Source organism: Mustela nivalis (assembly GCF_964662115.1).
Source record: "Mustela nivalis genome assembly, chromosome: 3".
NCBI classification, from domain to species: domain Eukaryota; kingdom Metazoa; phylum Chordata; class Mammalia; order Carnivora; family Mustelidae; genus Mustela; species Mustela nivalis.
Window position 1 is genome coordinate 79,732,020 of NC_139022.1, and position 21,516 is coordinate 79,753,535.

Here is a 21,516-nt window from a genome sequence, read left to right on the forward strand (position 1 = left end):
AGGGGCCTCAGCACTAGTGGTCACTGTGTTGAGAAATTTCTCCTTTTATAACTGGGATTTCAGCTTCTCTTTTCTGTAGAGAGCATTATCTGATCACTACAGTTCTTAGGATTACTCTAAATAGCTTTCTGGAATAGTAACTATGAGGGTACAAATAGTAGACACAGGAAAAAACTGCCCAAGAAAGGGAGCACCACTGGTGACCTCTAGTAGTATACCACTTGTACTGAATCAATTCCAAATTTATAAAGCATGCTCATATTTTCAGATTTCCATCTCATTTTCATAGCTCATTACAAAAGACACTTATGTTTAACTGGCTTATGAACCACCCCCCAAAAATTTATGAAGTGGATAGACTGATGAGATATTCAGTTACCCTTGAATTTACCAAGACATGAAAACTATGGCCTCTCAGCTGGACTATATGGTGGAGGCCAAGCACATAAACTTTCTTTCCCACTAATGAACAAATGCTACTTTTGCCAAACTCAAATCCCAAGAAGAGGGTGTGGCTCAGGACAATCAGAGATCCAAAGAGTTTGTTCACTGGGCTCCTGGGAACTGAGAAGAGGTAATGAATATTCTATTGCCGCAAAAGTCAACGACAATAGTGACACAACTAGATGGAAAAGGCAAAACCGAGCTCAAGACCATCCAGAGTTCCAAGCAGGACCCTGGAAACCTTAAGTAAAAACCAGACTGGAAAATGATGTCACTTGAGGTGAGTGAAGTGCTGAAGACAGAGCAGCATGCAATATTTGAAATCCAACATGCAAAAACTAACCAACAAAGAGAACAGATATTAAAGAATTTCTAACTTTAAAAGGAAAACAGCTAAAAAAAATCTTTTTTTTATCCCTATAACACCTCTTGCTCTGATGAGTTCAGAACAACTAATGAGTCCTCACAGTTGGAGCTGTCTTAATTGAGATGATTTTCCATGGATGCTATTCATGATTCATAGAAGAGGTTCTTAAGGAATATTTTTTAAAAGGAAAGAAACATTTATAAATCGTATCAGGTCACTTGGGTCCTCAGTCTGGTGGGAGAAATACAGTATGCTTAGAATGTTCTCAGGCCTAGCACACCCTTAGGACTAGGACAGAAAACTCCTTGAGCCATGTTTCTCATTTAGCAGTAGCCACCAGGAGCTGCATATTGAGAGGCATTCAGAGACCCAGTGCTGGCTTAATGAAAAAAGATACTGTGACGGACAATCTTTAAATTTGTGTTTTATTGATGAAAAGACCATGGTATCAAAAAGGTAAAAGGCTTCATCCAGAATCACTCATTAGAATCAACACTCAACAGTGAGAATTTGGCCTCTTCCTTATCATCTTGTCAACTTTTGTTACAATCAAAATTTGGATGGCTCTCAAGGACTATATGTTACATAAAAAGAATGCAATCTCAAAGGCCAACATATTCTATTATTTCATTTACAAAACATTCTCTAAGGGAAAAATTTATAGTGATAGAGAACATGGGAATAGCTGTTAAGGGGTTGGGAAGAGTGACTCCTCAGAGATGACACAATGGAATTTCTTTGTGGTGATGGAACAGTCCTGTATCCCTATTGTGGTGATGGTGATTCAAATCTAGACAAGCAATAAACTATCACAGAACTATAGAGCAAAAAGAAAAAAGTGCATATAAAAGTGGTAAAATTCAAATATGGTCTGTACCTGAGATAATGGTATCATACCAACATCAAATTCCCGGTTATCACGATGTGTTATGCTTATATAAGATACTATCATTTCAGGAAGCTGGATAAAATATAGTAACTATATTACAATTTTTTGCAGCTTCTTTGGAATCTTAAACTATGTGAAATAAAGAGCTGTTTTTCTTTCTTTTTCTTTAATATTTTACTTACATATTTGACAGAGAGACCGAGAGAAAGAGCATAAGTAGGGGGAGTGGCAAGCAGAAGGAGAAAGAGAAGCAGACTCCCCGCTGAGTAAGGATTCCAATGCAGGGGGGGAGGGGGGCTCCATCCCAGGACTCTGGGATGCTGACCTGAGCTGAAGTCAGACGCATAATCAACTGAGACACCAAGGCACATTTAAAGAGCTATTTTTCAAGTCATAGCCTACCATATTTTGGGGGAACTTAGAGGAAAGGTCAGTCCTGCTCATGGAATAAAACAGGTAAAGAGCTGATAACTGAGTACAGTTTGGATAACTGAACAATCATTTACATATATAACATAAATATATATAAATTCCTCAGATTCAATATCCACCAAATATGGCCATTTGACAAAGCCTGGCCAAAATTATACAAGTAATAGTTAGCTAATGCCAACTCTTCCCCACCTGCCTTGTTCCTACCCAGAATGTGGACATGATCGGGGGGTGCAAGAAGCCATTTGAACCACGAGGATAAAATCACAGGGTAAAAATAGTGGTGCAAAAGGAGTCAAGGCTTACATACCTCTGAATTTGCCTTGTGACAAAAACAGATCTGTATCCATTTAAGCCACTACAGTTTGGTCAGAGCTGAATGCCACCTCTACAAGGAGAAAAAAACATATCTTTTCTCCTGAGGCAGCTGTGCCATGCAATGCTAGAGAGCCATCAGCCAGAGAGGCACCACTATGAAGGAGTGACAGTGAAAATGGAGGGCAAAGGAGTGAGGAAATAGGGCTCACCACCCAGAAGGCATCTCAGGACCTCTCCTACATATCTGAGTATATTTCAGGGGCATAAATAGAGCTAGAGGGTCTTGAGTCATCATAATTTGGGTAATCTAGTTTCTTTGCTGACCCTCAAGATCAGCACTGATGCTAAGAGCAGGGTGAGACCAAGTGGAAACTACTCACTACACTCCAAGCTAAGTGCTCAGCAGTTCATTCCAACTGAGGTAACTAAGGGAACAAGGTTCTTTCTCCTGTGAGTTGTGACATTAAGACCAGTCTGCAGTCCAAGCTTCCATAAAGGCCCTCAGACCCACCCACCACCTGAACCCTCTGGATTATTCTCCCTCTTGCCTTAACGGGAGAGAGGCTGCTCTATTAGATCTTACTCAGTCTTTTCTCATCTCTTTCTATCAGCTTTGAAAAATTTTACAACATTATTTCAGACTTTATCTATGTATGGGGTCTGTTTTTTTATTTGCCATGTTTCATGTGTGGTTTCTTCATGCTTTTTGTAATGCGTTCTTATAAATGTTCCTATATTTCCTGGCAATCATTTTTGAACTCTCAGGGACATCCTGGAGTAATACTTCCTATGCCTGTCACTTCTGGCACATAGGCCAGAGGTCAGCAAATTCCAGCACTCCCGCCCTCCTGTTATGATGAAGTTTTCATGGTTCACTGCTACACCATTGCTTACTCATTGCTTAGAGTTGCTTTTGCACTATAATGTGAGGGTTGAGTAGTTTCAACAGAGGCCCAATGGCTCCACAGAGCTTACAATATTTGCTATGGCCCTTTACAGAGTAAGTTTGTCAACCCCGGACATAGGCTTTCAAGTATGTGGGGGTTAATGTAAGACATTAGCATATTCAAACTACAATATCGTTCATATGTTAGCCAGTTGAGGAAAACGTCATTTACCTGTTTGGTGATTGTTTTTTGCCTTATTTTCTGTGAAAGAACATTTATTCTCTTACTCAGTCCCCTCAACTCCTACATAATATTGTGAATTAAGAACCTGATATTAAAATAAAGTTTATTTCTTGCAATATATGGTACGGCTTTCACACATAAAGCCTAAAATAAATGTGAAATGTCATTTGTGGATTTGCTGTAATATTTTTTCTGAGTTATTACTGTTAATATTGGTTTATTTTTAAAGGCACTTTCTGTTTTGGCAGAAGGAATCCTTCTAAATTATTTATATAAAATGTATTATCACTCTTTTGTTGGATCAGTGAACTAGATGACAGCTCAATTTGAGGAGTTAAAAAAACCTTTAGGGAATCTTTTGTGGTTTTGGCAAAAAATAATATATTGCCTTTCAGAACAGAGATCATGTGATACCGAATAAGAAAACTGTAAGATAATAAATAATTGTCTGACAATAAAATGCCTGCTCACTGAAATGAGATTTTTTTTAAATAAGCCAGCAACAGAGGAAAATAAAAAAGGGATGAAAATACATTTTCAGTCAATTCAAAAGAAAGGTGTAGAATTTAGGATACATGAAAGCAGTGCTTCCCAAATTTAATTGCTTCCTTGTCAGGATACAAAAAAACCACATCAAAAATATGAATAGAAATTGTTCCAATTTCTAGAAGCAATTATGCAATATATACATTGTTTTTGCAGTATATATATATTAAATATATATATATATATATATTTATTTATTTATTTATTTATTTAGAGTCTTAATACACATACCTTTTAAATCCAGTTAGTTATGTTTAGGTATGTATCCTGAGGAAATGAGCTAAAATGTGGATGGAGATATGTGATATTGGCTGAAATATTTAGTTAGCAGCAAAAATTGGAATAAAATAAATTAAATGTCTACTACATTTCAAGTACTATGCTAGATGCTGGTTGAATGAAATAGTCTTTGGTGAGGGAGTAATATGTCAGCTGGGAACCAAAAGCACTGAAAGTTAATGACTCAAGACCATTAAAGAGCAAATAACCATCTTTGCAAAGAGAGGAAGGTGAAAGAGATGAGATGGGCTGGTAAAGTTCTGACGATGATAGGGTACAGAGGTGAGATATCTTTTAAGAACGTTCCAGACACAAGGACTGAGAATATTTGGAATATAAATATCAAACACAGAGTTAAAGTGTAGGCATCTGGGAATCACACTGGTTAGCACTAGAGAGATAATTTGATCTAGACCCACACCTTTCCCTAAGGCAAGCAACCTTACCTGAAACAAGGAACTCTTTTCTTGTCTTAACCCCTCTTCTTGCCTATAAATGTCTTCTATTTTGAGCAGATCCTTGGAGCTCTTTTCTATTTGCTAGATGGGATGCTGCCCAATTAATGAATCATTGAATAAAGCCACTTTGATCTTCAAATTTATGTAGTTTTGTTTTTTTTAACAGTAGCAGTGCAAAAATCATGACAAAATATGTGTCATATTCAAATGTACAGTTGCTCACATAAAAACTAACCTTCATCAGTAAGGTTAACTCTGCCTCCATTTTTTAAAATAGACTTGATGGAATGGGAATGTCTGGGAATATCAGGTATCTTTTTCTTAGATGCTTAATTACATCTTTCTTACCCTAAGCCTTGTTGTGTAAAGTTTTTCTGGCGGGCGTCTTTTATCTATTTCCTGCATAGGTATTGGGTTACCTATGGAGACTTGACCTGGGCATACATCCTTTTGGTGGGAGAGTCAAGGGTTAAGGGGGGGGGGTGTAGGCTGGAAGACAGCAGCTAGATCCCATGGTGGTCATTTCCATTGCTCTTCCTGCACTCCTGGAGCCTCCAGAGCCTCCGGTCATTTCTATTGTTCCTTCTGCACTCCAGGAGCCCACTGATCCAACTGTTCCTTCTCTTCAATACTAATAAGTGTGACAAGTGTACTTAGAAATGTAGCAAGTTCTAATAATTATTCTGTTATATAAAACGTTAACATAAGGGAAGCTAGGTGAAAGGTGTATGGGAACTCTCTGTACTATTTTTTGCAACACTTCTGTTAAATCTAAAATTAAAAAGTATAAAAAAAAAACCAAGAACATCATGTATGGTATGCTGCCATTTGTATAAAAGGAAGAGAAAAGAAATGTGAATGTGATTTGATATGGTTAGAATATCTCTGGAGGTACATACACAGAACTAGTAGCATAGGTTAATTATGGAGAAAGTACCTGGAGGCTGAGGGTCAAGGGTAGAAGATTGGACTTTCTCTGGCTGCTCTTTCTGAATATTTTGATTTTTTTCCATGTGAATACCTTGCCTATTCAAAAATAATAAAATGAAAAACTGGACATCTTGGAAAGACCATTCTAGCTCCAGAGTCCACAGTCAGCAGAGGCAACTCAACTGCTCTTTCTGCTCAATCCTGCTTTCTTCCATTTTCGTCGTGGGTACCGAACCTAAGGGCACTTGCTAATAAACACCGTATGTGCTAAACAGCTTCTCAGAGTATACTTTCCAGGGAAGGAATCTTATAGCTACTCTTTCTTTCAGCAATTCTGTAAAATTTGCCAAAGTAAGATATTTTCACTGCAGTTGGTTAAGGCTACTAACTCTTTTTATCACAACTTCCGATCTTATCATGTGGTACTGGAGTGGCTATGGGCAGCTGGAGATCCAGTTAAGTATAAGTTCACTTGGGGGATATATTTCATCTAAGTTGGTAGACTACTTTTATGTGATTCACAGAGACACTTCCTGCATAGGCAAGTTATGGACAGCTATCCTACTGTGGGAAGAGTTTAGGAATACTCCACTGCATCAACTCAGTGTCAGAACATAATAGTGCAAGGGCCAATGTCATATTGAGATGTGAATCCTATGGTGCTCAGCACTGGAATTTTGTGGGTAGTGGTAGAACAGTGTGATATGTAAGGAGCCAGAAGCTAGTTTACAGAAAATACTTTCAACATCAGACATATAAAAGGTAAAAAAATCTGACTCTCATAAATGCCTAGTCAAAATAGAATTTCTCTCCTGCCACATAACAAACTCATAATGTGCCAGGACAATGAGGACAACCCATGATGTGCTGGTAAATGAGTGTTATCGTTTCAAAAAGGACTTAACAATAGCTACTGCATAAGAAAACTTAAAATGTCCTGAAATTTAATTGCTCATATATCAAAGAATCTTAACAGAGATTTTCCATATTTCAATAAGAATCCTAATTATTACATGACATTACGAATAAGTAGTAAAACTAAAACTTTTCTAAACTATGATGAAATAAATGTTGATTAATTATGAGAGAGGAAAGATTAAATTATCTTTCTATTCTCTCTATAGCATGTATTACAAAATCATTCCACATGAAGAGTATGATCAAAGACTACACAGCCAAAAGAAGAAAAAAAAAAAGTTGGAATTAAAAAGTACACTAGAGAAAATTATTATTCCAATTAATATTATGTTACTTTTCTGGATTTTTATGATACTTATGTATTTGTCAGCTTTTTCTTTTTTTCTTTTTAGAGCTACAGAAAGTGGGGGTTAGAGGAGGAGCAGAGGGAGAGAGAGACAAGCAGACTCTGCTCAGGAGCCTGACACAGGTCTTGATGAGATCATGATCTAAGCGCAAATCAAGAGCCAGAAGCTCAACCAACTGGGCCACCCAGGAGCCCCTACTTGTCAGCTTTTTAAATTTATAATTTATTTGGATTATCTTCTCTCATTTCACATAAATTTTCATATCTGTACCTGTTTTATATTATTTTCTTAAAGAAGGCCTAAGAATTTTATTAATCTTCAGGCCCTATAAAAACCTAAACCAACCTATGAGAGTCATCCTTTGAAAATATCTTTTTAAAATGGGAAAAATAGCATTATTACAACACTAAAAGTCTAAAGTGATTCTCTACTAGAGTGTCCTTCAAGACAGAAATCCTTGCAGTGAGAAAAGCCTATGTTCCCAGAGGGTGGCTATGCAGGAAAATAACATAGCATTTTTCCAAATACGAGTGCAGTATTGGCAACACAGCTATTAACATTTCTGCTTTAACGTCATGTATACATTTATTTTATTCTTCAACCATATCTTATGGTCAAAGCATTATATAGTAAAGTTCTGACTGGTGTTACTTAAGGTACTTAAGGTATGCATCCTAGATAAACTTTTATTATTCCTATTTCCTCTGCCCCTTTCTCATTTCTATCAGATTTACAATCTCCAACTCATGCACATTAAATAGAACGACAGACATATGCTTTGAATGCCACTGGGTAAAATGAAAAGAATAAAAGAAGCTTAATGTTCCCCAAATATTGTTCACACAAAAAGACAATAGATACTTTGATTTTTATTGGGAGGGTCCTAAGCTTCAGCTCACACATTTGTGTATGAATTGGTCCTTACCAAAATGGATGGTGATGTGAATTGAAGATTGCGAATGTACACTGATATTACACTGAGCAAGATGAGAAGGAGATGCTTCTGGTCTCCTCGTTGTAAGCAGACATCTAAAAACAGGAAAGTGAGCAGAAGTTGATATCCATTCTTCTTTCTTAGCAACAAAATCCTTATTTTGAATGGGATGGCAGTGCCCCAAACTGTTAAACTACATTCCCCAGTCTTCCTCAAAGCCAGAAGTGTCTAGGTGACAGAGTTCTGGCCAATGAGAAGAAAGTATAAGGCACTGTGCATAGCTCTCAGGAACACACTATAAAGGGAGTCACTCAGCCAGCAACATCTTTTGCCCTTCTCCTTACTTATACCAGGAATTCCAAAGTGGTACTTAAATAGAGGCAGTCATCTTACAATCCGGAGGCAACCTCGAAGTTTAAAAAAAAAAAAAAATTGTACCACCTGCAGCTACGAAGGCATTGGAGGAAGCATTACTTACCTTCCCAGACTGCCTACTCCTAGACTTCTTGCTAGGTTTAGTCAAGTTCTTATCTGTTTAGGCCAAATGTAGTCCAGTTCATTTAGATGAAATAATACACAAATTCCTACCTGATACAAGGGATGGCTGAGATCTCTATTTTTATTTTCCTTACATGACTTACAAATACCTACTATTAAGTATTCATAATAGTAAATAAAACAAGAAGAAAAAAGAAGGAAGAATGACACTAAATATAGCATAATAGTAGACATATAATCTGTTTAGAGAGAAGACATACCACAAGACACAACAAATTTCAGGACAACAAATCTTTTTTTTTTTTTTTTAAGATTTTATTTATCTATTTGACAGAGAGAGAGAGAGTACAAGCAGGGAGAAGAGCTGTCAGAGGGAGAAGCAGGCTCCCACTGAAGAGAGAGCCTGATGTGGGGCTCAATCCCAGGACCCTGAGCCGAAGGCAGATGCTTAACCAACTGAGCCACCAAGGTGCTCCAAGACAACACATTTTTCCTGCCCTTAAAGATAGATTCCACACCTGATTAAAATTAAATTAAATTAAATTAAAGTAAATAAAGATAGTAAAATTTAACTTTTTAAGTAAAATTGTACATCTCGGGAAAAATATTAAGGATCTTGCAATAAGCTAATGCAGAAAGAAACATCATCAAAATAGGAAAGAACCAAGTTAGTGATCTGAAAGAAAGCTTGGGGAAAATCACATAATGAAGAGACAAAATACAGACAAAAGTGATGTAAGGACAATAGGTATAAGGAACAAAAAAGATGAACCAACAATTAGCTTGATGTCATTGAAACAGAGGAAAAAATTAAGGAACTAGCACTCTGCAAAACATACTAACAAACAGATCAAAGAAGACTTTCCTAAAAGGAAGAGAATGATATTCATGTTAAAGAGGAAGGCAAGTCTTTCATAAAGCTCAGTGTTTCTTGCTGATTAAAAAAAAAAAGAAACAAATCCTTAGTGAAACAGATATTAATATAAACCACCAACATTCAGCTTCATGCTTAATGGTAAAAGACTAGAAAACTTCCCAGTAAATTCAAGAATAACATAAAGATGCCCAAGAGAGCCATCATCATTATTATTATTATTATTTAAAGATTTTATTTATTTATTTGAGAAAGAGAGAGAGTGAGACAAAACACGAGAGAGGAAAAGGTCAGAGGGAGAAGCAGACTCCCCATGGAGCTGGGAGCCTGATGTGGGACGATCTCGGAACTCCAGATCATGACCTGAGCCAAAGGCCCAACCAACTGAGCCACCCAGGCACCCCGGGCCATCATTATTATTACTTAAAGATTGTATCATTGCAATTCACAGACCTATAACCGTAGGGCAAATAATACATTATATGTTAATCAAAAAAATGTATCATTATATATTTTGAAAACCCAGGAGAACTAACTGAAAAAAGAAAGCATTAGAAACAGAGGATCAATAGGGTGGATAGGTATAAATAATATTTTATTTATTTTTTATAATCATAAGAGCTTTATAAATACTAATTCCAGTTTGAATATAAAAAATAAATGCCTTGGAGTAATAGCAAAAACTATGCTAAAGTCCTGAATGAATTTTTCAACTCAACTCAGAGACAAAAAAATGAAGACTGTTTAAATAAAAAGACAGATAGGAATTCATACTTGTAAAGAGGTCAATTCCCCTCACTGAATTTATAAATTCAATGTAATGGCAGTTAAAAAAATACCAAAAAAATTATATTTGTGGGAAAATGGGGAAACTTGACAAACTTGACTAAAAACAGACATACAAGATATTTGAGGAAAATCTGTGAAAAAAAGAGTAACAATTGAAATTAGCATGTCCATAACTAAAACATCATAATATTTCATTCATTTATAAAATATGATCATTCCAAATTAATAAACAACAGTTAATGGTCTATATGATATAAAATAGACCTAAACACAAGTATATGCAATAATTTATGATAAAAGGTGGCAACTCTGTGAGATATTGGAGCGACAGGCAAGCCATTTGAAAAAAAAAAATGATTAGATTTCTATCCCTCTCTCTATGCAAATAAACATCAGATAAATAAAAAAATAATCATGCAGTAACTAAAATGGCACAAGGAATGTTTTGGGGTGATGGAAATGTTCTCAAATCAGACCATGAGGATGGCTGCATAACTCTGAATTCGCTAAAAGTTGTTGAATTGTACACCTACAATGAGTGAACTTGGTGGTACACACATTATACATTAATAAAGCTGCTAAATTTTTAATTGTAATAAAATAGAAGTACCAAAAACCACAGAAATCCTGAAAGAAAATATGGGTGAGTATTTTTAGAATTTTGGATTGAAAGCCCTTCCAAACATGACGTAGAACCTAGATACAAATTTAAAACGTATATCTACGAATGGATAAAGAAGATGTGATCCATACACACAATGGAATATTACTCAGCCATCAGAAAGGATGAATACCCAGCTTTTGCAACAACATGGATGGGACTGGAGGAGATTATGGTGAGTGAAATAAGTCAAGCAGAGAAAGTCAAGTATATGGTTTCACTTACTTATGGAACATAAGGAATAACATGGAGGATATTAGGAGAAGAAAAGGAAAAGTGAAGGGAGGAAAATCGGAGGGGTAGGCGAATCATGAGAGATTGTAGACTCTGAGAAATAAACTTAAGGTTTTGGAGGAGAAGGGGGTCGGGGGATAGGTGAACCAGGTGGTAGATATTAAGGAGGGCACGAATTGCATGGAGCACTGAGTGTTATATGTAAACAATCAATCTTGGAACACTACATCAAAAACTAATGATGTACTGTATGGTGACTAATATAACAAAATAAAAAAATAAAATAAAAATTTATCTAGATAAAGGCATTACATAAAATCAAAGCAAAAAGGCAAACTGTGAAAAAAAAAACCGGAACGTGTTTGAGATAGGACTAATTTTCTTTATACCATCAATAAAATTAACTCAATGTATAATAACTCAACATAAATTTAATAATTCCTGTGTTGACACTGTCTCTACACATAATAAACTGATTAACAGTACATTATCACCAATTCAGACCAAGGATTACCAATCTGATAGCCAAATCATAAAATATGCCCCTGAAGAGAAAAGCTTTCCGAAAACCACTGTGTTCCATAAAGCAACAGATCACCCAGGAGCTTGCTAGAAATGCAGAATCTTGGGGCCCACATCTCCTGTCCTCAGCCAGAATCTGAATTTTAATAAAACTCCAGGTAACTGATGCATACATTAAAGTTTTCAGAAGCACTACTTTCAAGTATCACATTCCTTTTCTGCCTGGCATTTTCTCCTTCAGAAGCAAAATTATCATCTAATAGGATCCAGGGTCTTCTCATCTAGGTTTGTTATCTTGGAATTAATTCTCATATGTAAAAGACCATAAGGAAAAACATCACATTTGAGGTTACTCTGAATAGCCTAGTAAATGTGCATTATGCTCCAATGTATTAGACACAAATTATATATTATCATATTTTAAATACTTTATTTTGATGATAAAACAAGTTCATGCTATAGAAACATTCTAGAGTTTTTATTTGGTAGAATTTTTCTTGAAGTACCAATCCTGTCTACTCTACTATATCTATCACTGCTCTGAACGATGACTGGCAACATCACAGTAACTAGACACAGTTGCTTCTGACCATGGAACTGTACCTTAGCTAACCATAAGGAGTCTATTAGAACCATCAGCACTCATGCTGCACTACCTTCAAGTAAATGGTCATACCAAACTGCAAGAACAATGCAGGCTTCATAGAGGATGCTGAGGAACAGACTGCATGAGTAGATTCCCCTATAAAGGACTTCTCTGCACTTACATGCCATACCAAGTTCAATAGTTGTTCCTATTGAAATACTAAAAGGGCAGGCTGGCCTATATTTTCCTAAATGAAATCCTTCCATATTGAAGACATAGAAGGTTATTTTGTATGCTATCCTGTCTTCATCAGCCCTTCATCCAATTCCTTCCAATAACACTTCTTTTCAAGTTAAAAATAAATGACAACACATTTAGACAAACATTAGTTTTGTTGAGGTGGAATTCTAAAAGGTAAAAAATTACCTTGTTTTGCTCACTTTGCACCCCCGAATTTTGACTCTAATACCACAGGTAGGCTCTATTTGGTTTAAAAGACATTACATACATAGATTATTTAGCCTGAATTTGACAGGGGCAACAAAAGCTTTATTGGAACAACTGAACCCAAATTCTATAATGTAATGGTTTCTAAATGCTGATCCACAGAACACTGTTAGGCCAAGTCATAAGAATTGCCCAGAAAACATTTTTAAAATACAAACTCTAAAGCCCTGTCACCTGGATTCAGATTTCTTAGATATGGGGTGAAATCCAGAATGGGCATTTTTTTCCAAATTCCACCAGACAATCCTGATGCATAACCTAGGTACATATGCAAGAACTTGAAAAGTCATTTACTGGGACGCCTGGGTGGCTCAGTGGGTTAAGCAGCTGCCTTCGGCTCAGGTCATGATCCCAGCATCCTGGGATTGAGTCCCACATCGGGCTCCTTGCTCCGCAGGGAGCCTGCTTCTCCCTCTGACTCTGCCTTCCACTCTGTCTGCCTGTGCTCGCTCTCGCTCTCTCTCTGACAAATAAATAAATAAAATCTTTAAAAAAAAAAAGAAAAGAAAAGTCATTTACTGGGGCCTGATATCCAATTCTCACTGTTCCACACTTGAATTAATAATTATTAACATGACATTTCCATACTGTATTCAACAGGACACACTTCCCTCAAATGCTAATAATAAATATCCAAATGAACAAACAAAAATAAGGTTCTATATTCAAATAGGTTTAAGAAACACTGCATTTAAATAAAATCAGAATGTTTTCTTTACTTCATATAACTAATGTATATTATACATCTCTACCTCAGAGAATATAGTAGGTAGCAATTCCCTAATTTATTTGACCATGGACTCCTCTTTTTGGTGTGTCCTGTCTCAACACCTGCCAGAACTAGTGTTCTGTAGAGCAGAGTTCAGGAAGCTGTCTTCACCAGTGACTAGGAAGCATTATCTAGGATACTGAGTCCCATTGTCTCTGTCCCTCTTCCTTCTATCTCCACTGTGCTGTGATGTCTCCTTTCCTCAAAGCCCCTTGTCTCTGGTCACAGTCATCCCTCACTCTTGGTCCATGCACTTGTTGATGCATAACCATTGAGGATTAAATCATCACCACTGATGAGCATGAAAGGTTTTGCTTCTTTTGGTCAGCTCTGCAGTATTAATGTGGCTATGATGATTTGAGTTTGTTGCCTCCCCCCACCTCTCCATCTCTCTCTCTCTCTCTCTCTCTCTCTTTCTTTGGAGCACAGGTTCTTTCCGCATGCTGAATAAGCAGCTGAAAAGGGTCCTTCTATTTGAGCTTCTCCAATTCCTACCTGACACCATTAAACACCCTCAGATAGCCCCAGATATTATAGTTTTTATTCTTCACGCCAAATATGGTATGGGTGAAACCAAAAACTTATTCTCCATCAACCACCATCTCTGATGCCCTAGGAGGACAGGGTGGGTGCTAGAAGGAGACATTTTTAGAAAGATGGTATCCTTTACATAAAAGGGATCGGTCAATGTCCAAGTGAAATAAACATTCACATGGATTTTTATAAGCTTCAAATATTATTGTTAGTTCTAGTTCTCTCCTAATTCTCTCCCCATCCTATCACCACAGCAATCCATAAAACAGAAGAGGAATCAGGAGAGGTTTCTGATTTGTGTTGTTTTTTTAAGCACATAGCATATACAAGGCATTATAGGGATTTATATATGCATGTGTGCATGAATTGTTATTTTTTTCCTTTTGAACCCCTTCACCCATTTCTCTGATCCTGTCCTGATCAGAGACCTTTTATTCCTTTGATAATGAAAATAGGTGGTCACCATATATGGAAAAATATGTATGTTTTGCTTTTCCTAACCAATATTCTACTTCAGAAGGGCCTTCAAATAGTTTGATGTAAAAAATTGGGACAGAGGAAAGAAAGAACACCCAGAAAAACACATGCAATTATGTAGCCACTCAAAACCAGGCTGCTCTAAAGGAGGGCATGTCAGATAAAAGAGACAGCACAAATTGGAAAGCTTTTTAGCCCTCAATAGTACTTTAATATTAGGCCTTCACAGGATTAGTATTAGTGCTCTATATGACCGCTTTATAAGCTTTATAATTACTATCTCCAAAAGTGACTACAGAGGCTCAGCCTAATATCAAGGTCTATGAAGTCTGGGTCATGCAAGAGTGCTAACTGACCCATGTGCCATCACCATGGTGATCATACTTGAAACTTACTCCAAGGATGATTTGATAAGATTGTAGCAGAGCCATTAACAAAATTCCTCTAAAGACAAATGGAACTGATGGTTCAGTTCTAACAACTGAGGACAGATGAATCCCTAAGAAGACAGGTGCTGGTCTTCTCCGGCCTTTTCTGCATGCTAAGATATGATGCCCTCTGTCTCCACACTTCTCCAAAGAGGAATTCATGACAGGTAACAGTTATCAGCTCCTGGAGGCACTTTTCCAGTTAAATGTTTCTATATTTCTGTTTGTTTGAATCCCCGTGGTTATAAAATCAGGAAGTGTTTAACACTGAGAACTTTTACAACAATGAAAGACTGTTTGCTAAAGGCCCGCCTTGACTCCTCATTAGTGTTTTACTGTTGCCTAACCCTATACTGGAAAAACCAAGGACCAGCCTGTCAGGTCCAGGTGGCAAATGGACTGGTGGCCCCAAAGAAGTGAGATCCATGCTGTCTGCAGTATGCAATGAAGTGAGGCCAAATAGCTGTTAGGTAGAAAACATGGTGGCATTCACTGAGTAAGTTCAGCACTAGTCAGAGAAAATACGTCCATGAATTAAAATTGGAAATCAGGGCATGTCAGCCCTGCCCCCAGCTCTGTGTAGAATGACCTGAAAGGTAAATTAGAATATGATACTGCAGATGATGTTTCTCCAAATTTCTGCGTGTAGTGGTCATGAGAATGCACCACTCAGATCTGCTGCTGGCAGGAGTGGAATGGACCAACAGCCCCTGCTGCAGCCTTCTGGATCCATCACTGTGTCTGCACCATGGCCATGCTTCCCTTAGACTGGCCCAAGACTTGACCGTGCATGGCAAGGGTACTAGTGCAGTCCATTGTATGGCTGTGAGACCCAGAAATAGCTGACTTGGGTCAGAGAACTCTCTGTTGAACAGGAGACACATTCTTAGAACTGCACTGCAGTCTGAGACTTCCTGCCAAATCCTCCTTCCTTCCCCCTCTCCTTCACAGGCAACAGACTTATTTCAAAGGCTGCGGCTCTCCTCATCTCCCTCCGGTCACGTTCTCCTTTATCTTTCACAGGCATTTTCCTCAACAAATCTCCTGCATGTCTCAGTGCATCTTGGTGACTTTCCCAGAGAACCCACCTGATGCAGAGAGTTTACATGAAATAGTCCACACTGGGTATTAACTCTAACTCCTCCAAAGCCCTTTCTTGTATATAATCTTATTTGATCCATGGAACTCTTTGTAAGGTATCCTTGAGATCTTTCATGAGCAAAGAAATCCTTCCTTTTTAAATTAATAAATAATATTCTACAAAATTATCTGTGGCCACACACAGCTATTAAGCATAAAAACTGTATTGTTTATTCATCTATTCAACAAATACTGAGTCACTTCTGTGAACCCAATGACAAAGATTCTTTGCTTAACCAAATGTTGAGTCAGGCTCCTGAACTTTCTCCTAGATCCATCTGAGCGCTTCCTTGTAAAATCCAGTCTTAGCAAACACCCTGCTTAGTCAGTTTAACCAGAACATCCCACCCTCAACACCTGAGCATGTCCCATCACCCTGGCCGGTCTTCAGTAAGAATACTGGTAGATTGGTTTAGTCAAAATACCCCAATCCCTGATGTTTCCTCTAAATTTTCCATCCACTGACTCCCACACTACTCCTCAGCTATAAATTCCCACTTGCTTATGGGGTATTCAAAGTTGAATCCAATCTCTCTCCCCCACTGCAAAATTCTGTCAAAGCGGTCTCTATACCTATCTAGTCTGCCTGGTCATCTTTAACAAGGGTTATGAATAATTTTTTCTTTAACACCATTTCTATGCTGGATTCTCTTGGGGATACAGCAGTGAGTAAGACAGAGTCATTCCCTGCTCTTACGGGATTCACATTGATCTTAAAATCACAACTGTAGTAAGAGATACAGAGAAAAAGATCCAGGTGTTACGGGGTTAGGAAAGATTCTAGGGAACCTAACTTTGGTAATCTTAGAGAACACTTCCCTAGGACCTATCACTGAAGCTTGGTTCAGAAGGAACAAGTGAACATCATCTGGAAAGGGTGCTTGAGCTAGTAATAGGGACAGATTGTTGCCACTGAGTAGACAGGGATGGGGGGAAAGGCCCTAGTCAGGAAGCAATTGGGATCATTCAGATAACTGAATGGGGATCAGCATATGTTAGAAGCAGAGAGCAAAAGAGTGCAGGCACCAGATACTGCTATAAGCACATACCTCTTGGCCAAAAGAGTTCCCAAGATTCTGCTTATGTATGCCTGTAAAATAATTTGGGAAACTATGTACCCATTCACACACTGTTAATTCACATCTAAATTCTTTTAATTTAAATTTAAACAGATACAAAGGACTTGATTTCTGGTATATTACAAATATTGACATCTTAAAATAATGGAATACTGTTCCAAGAAAATACCAAAGCTATTGCTACCCAATACCATTCATTGAAAAAAAATACACACACACACACACACACACACACACACGTGAACAAGCTGATCTTCAACCCTTAGAAACCTTATATCATTCTTTTTTCTCCATGAAGTAATTTTTCCATTCCACCTTCCCCAAAGAATATTTTCATGTAAAATATTTTTATACTTGAAAATTCTTACTGATGTCATTTCATCCTCAGGGTAAAATTTTCTTTCTGGATTAAGTTATTACTATAATTAATATGTGCTTCATGAAAAGCAATATAAATATATTATAAATTTTAAACATATGTTTAAAATTGGAAATTCTTCTGTTATAATGGAATGAATGAGGAGTCTTCATTTCATATTTTGGTGGATGATTATTAATTGTTATAATGAGACTGGGTTCAGTACCCATTCCAATATGCTTATTGGGAGCTCTGAGAATCTTTTTTCATACATATAAATAGATGGTATTAGAGCAAAATTTGCTATAAAATGTCATTCAACTCTTTGAACTTCTCCCACTTTACATGCCAAAACCACACAATGGCATATCTTCAAATACTATTTTTGTGATCCACCAGCTGACAACTCAATTAGATCTTCCTCAATTTTGTTGAAAGCAAAGGAATGGAAATCATCCTGAATTGTGAAGAGACTTGTTACCCATCATTAGAGATATCAATTTCTCAATTTCTGGGAATATATCAAAAAGACTTTGCCAGGATGGATCAAATAACTATTAATTATATGTCTTATTCTTTCATCTAGAGGCATCTTTGTTAGCCTAATATACTCACAACAGGTTGGGAAAACTAAGATATTCAGTATTATTAATACGCTTTCAATAAATTGAGTCAAATCTGTAACTTGCATGCTTTTTAAAAAAGGTATTAACAAAAGTATATTGAAGAAAACACACCATATAACCTAGTTAGCAAAATGATCCCTCACTGTCAAACCAATAATCAAAGAGAATTCTAACTCCATTTTTCATTTCAAATAACCCTGCCATCTGCATTCCAGTTGTAGGTATATAGTTAGATAAGGCATGAAGTTCTGCCTCAGTCTGTAATCTGGATATGAGAGACATATTATAGAGAAGAGCAAATATGGCTTTCGTGTGACACTTACTAATTTGAAAAGGAATTATATTCATTATACTACATAAGTTTAAAGGCATATATTGAAAACTTACAGAGATAAATATTTGCAATAGAACATTTACATAATTATCATTGACATCTTGTTTATATTCAATTAGAACTGTTTGATGATTAAGCTGATGGTACAGTTACAGAAGGTGACCAAACAGAAAATCTTAAATCCATTTTTTTCCGGTGGAAAAGAAAATGGTTAAGAGTCAACTGGAGTAACCACCATCAGCTTCATGTAAAATGTTGCAGAGGACTCCTGAGGATCAAGAGCACAGTTTTTGATTACCCTAGCCCAATTTAATTCACTCACAAAATATAGCTGGTTGTCACACAGTATGGTGCCAGTATTATGTACAAAATAAGCTATACTCTCTGTCCTGGGAGAACTAACTTTTTTACGGACGAAACAATATATATTCTTACCCACGTTATATTTAAAAGGCAAATAAAGTGTTACAGAATACAGTCCTTGAAAAGACAAAAGGGGAAACTGAACTGGTATAGTCAGAAGAGATTTCAAGGATCTTGCCTTGAAGGACAGCATAGATAAAAACCAGCATTCCAGGTAGAGGAAAGAGGATAAGGAAAGAGGAGGAGGTAATTCAGGGATCAGAAAAGAAGCCAACCAGGGTGCCAGAGAGGCTCTGAACTGGGGAACAGTCTAAGCAAAAGCTCAGATTATAAAGAGCCTGAAGTGAACCCACAAAGACTGAGACTTGATTTTTTTTTTTAATTAAAGATTTTATTTATTTGAGAGAGAGAGGGAGAGTGGAAGAGCCTGAGAAGGGAGAAGGTCAGAGGGAGAAGCGGACTCCCCATGGAGCTGGGAGCCCAATGCGGGACTCGATCCTGGAACTCCAGGATCATGACCTGAGCCAAAGGCAGTCCCTTAACCAACTGAGCCACCCAGGCACCCCTGAGGCTTGATTTTATAGGTAATGGAGAGCTACAGGAGGTTGTGGCACAAAGGAAAGATACAAAGAACACAAAATAGCTTATGGAAATGGGAAACTAAAACAGGAGAATTCAAAACTACTAAGAACATACTGTAACAATGCAAGTATCAGGGGCACTTGGGTGGCTCAGATCATGACCCTGCGGTCCTAGGATTGAGCTCCGTGTTGGGGAGCCTGTTTGCTCCCTCCCTTTGTCCCTCCCCACCAGGATCCTCCTCCAAAGACATAAAATTCTGATATGCAATGGAGAGCAGCTTTATAAGAGAACAGTTGGTGGGACTTAGCAACTACACAGAGAAGAAAAGAAAAGGGTCTCAAAGAAGACTGAATGACTAGAAAACATAAAGAAATAATGAGCAGGAGTTGAACAGGATGTTGGTTCTTGGGAGAAAATGTTGAGTTTTTCCTAAAGTTTGAAGGGATAAAGTAGCATGAAAGTTAGCGTTTTCTCTTCATTGCTTTCTAATCCTTTAAAAAAAAAAAAAAAGGCCTTTCTCTATCATCTACAATATTCGAAAAGAGAATAACTGCATTCAAACATAATTTAAAATATTATAGGACACTTTCAGCATTAATTAGAAATGGAATCAATAAATCAATATAATCTCTAGTGAGGGATAACTTTTATTTTTAAAAACTTCTCAAAAGGCAAATGCTTTTGCTTCAGTGATGTAGGTATTTGCAGTAAACCTTTGGGGCTTAGATTACTGCTTGAAATTTCTGTTTCCCATATGTAAACCAAGCCAAACACTCGAGAAGTATTTTTTTCTCTTAAGATATTTCTTTTAACATAAAAGGAATATTCACTCAATACCCTCTTTCAAAATGTTATCTTTACGCTGAGTTGTTCATACTAGATTCTAGATGATATAGGTGAGAATGCTTTGAACAAGCAAAACTATAATCCTTCCGTATGTAAAGTCAGCATGTATTTTAAATTTTCTTTCGAAGCTACATCACATGCAACTGGGAACAAAAGCTACAGGGAACAAAGTGTAATGGATCGTGATGACTGTTTTAGAACAGCTTGAACCTCCTTACAGCCTACAAGACGGCTATGTGAGCTGAATTCAGAAGTGCTGAAAATGAATTTCACTGCAAGCTATGCTGGTTCAGAGGCAAATTTGCTTTTTTAGAACATAACTATAGGACTCTCAAGGAAAAGTTCTCATGCCAATGAAAAGATTATCTCCCATGTCCTTCCATTATGAGTATTTCTTCTTAATACCAAGCACACAGATAATCACGCACAGAATGTTTTTTAAACTACTAATACATTTTGCTCCAATTGCTTGCCACTAATGCAACAAATTGCATTTTTCTATCATTTTCCTGGTGTTATAGTCTTGTCTCTGGTGAATGGAAGTATTACTGCTCCAGGAGATCAAAAGCATTTTCATGTTTTGAGTCAGAAGAGAGGTCAAAGAGTGAGGTTTTGATTCATTGTCTTTATCTTTTAAATGTAACATAACAATAATTGCATCAAGGGCAGAAAGGAGGAAAGGAGAGAAATGTACCAGGGTGGCATTCTACTATAGCTTTTAATATCCTCAAGGAATAATGCCTTTGTCCTTTCTCCTTGGCAGAAGTTCTCATTGAGTACAGGGCCACTTCTGTGCAGATTAAATTTTTCAAGCTATGCTCAGCTTCAGCATATTCTTAATAAACAGAAGCCTCTCACGTCCCAGAAAATCACATCTCTTCAGTGTGGCTGGGATGATATCTTTCAATTCTCTACTGAGAGATTACAAGTAAATATATCTGGGGAAGACTAATGACCAAGGAGACTTGATACTGGCTAATGCTGTTCTGCCACTGAGGTAATCTCCCCACCTTGGCCTCCAACGGAACCAGACATGTTCAGATGGAATATTCCATCAGGAGAAAATGCTATTAACAGTATGGTACCTTGCTTGCTTGAGAATCATGACACACATAGATAGAGATGCCCATCAAGCACATTAGTCCATTATTTTTTTCCTAGGAAAAAACCCAGCACGTTCTCTGTTCTGCCCATTTCTCTTAATTCAAGTCCTCCCAGGCAGAACCCTAGCACTCCCATTTTCTTTTCCCTGTGCTGGAACTCTCCCAGCCATTTCTGATACAAAGAATCAAGCAGGCATTTAATGGTGCAGAACAA

At 37.3% G+C, this 21,516-nt stretch overlaps 1 long non-coding RNA gene across 1 annotated transcript in view; it reads right to left on the reverse strand.

The window, feature by feature from the left end:
• LOC309860984 overlaps positions 1–17,100 on the reverse strand; it is a 73,513-nt gene extending 56,413 nt beyond the window's left edge. The window contains exons 1-2 of the long non-coding RNA XR_014309709.1: positions 17,061–17,100; positions 7,984–8,087 (exon numbers count right to left, since the gene is read on the reverse strand). This is a non-coding gene — a long non-coding RNA (uncharacterized lncRNA). The remainder of the gene's footprint in view (positions 1–7,983; positions 8,088–17,060) is intronic.
• Positions 17,101–21,516: the final 4,416 nt, after the last annotated feature.